At 45.4% G+C, this 500-nt stretch overlaps 1 non-coding gene across 1 annotated transcript; it reads left to right on the forward strand.

Annotated features, from left to right (window-relative positions):
* trnak-cuu (transfer RNA lysine (anticodon CUU)) lies at positions 1 to 73 on the forward strand. Its single transcript has one exon. It is a non-coding gene; the product is annotated as a tRNA-Lys (tRNA).
* The last annotated feature ends 427 nt before the right edge of the window (positions 74 to 500 follow it).

Below are 500 nucleotides of genomic sequence, written 5' to 3' on the forward strand. Positions count from 1 at the left end.
GCTCGGCTAGCTCAGTCGGTAGAGCATGGAACTCTTAATACCAGAGTCGTGGGTTCAAGTCCCATGTTGGGCGCTTCCTTACTATTATCGGAAAAGATTGATGCTGAATGAACTGTCTTCACAACAAGAAGGCAAGGTTATGTCGCTGGACTGGGAATCCAGAGGTCTGGACTAACCCTTGGTGACAAGATTTAACAAATCTGGAATTGAAATTTCGTCTCAGTAATGGCGCAGAAAGGTTCTGCTTCAGGCGGATCAATTTCCACAACTGGAAACACATTTACACAACAGGGAACGATTTGACACAACCACAGTGAAGATCTGTCACCAGCAGAGTGACGGTTCCGACAGAGAGAGCACAGTTACACAGCAGAAAACACATTTTCCGAAAAAAACAGTTTCTTCATATCGGCACCTTTTCTGTGTGTCATTGTGTGTGTGTCCTGATAGTCTCTTCCTGCATTTCTCTGTGTCTTTCTCTGTCTGTCACAGCCGTGATG

The sequence above is a fragment of the Scyliorhinus torazame genome, chromosome 24 (genome assembly GCF_047496885.1).
Source record: "Scyliorhinus torazame isolate Kashiwa2021f chromosome 24, sScyTor2.1, whole genome shotgun sequence".
NCBI lineage: Eukaryota > Metazoa > Chordata > Chondrichthyes > Carcharhiniformes > Scyliorhinidae > Scyliorhinus > Scyliorhinus torazame.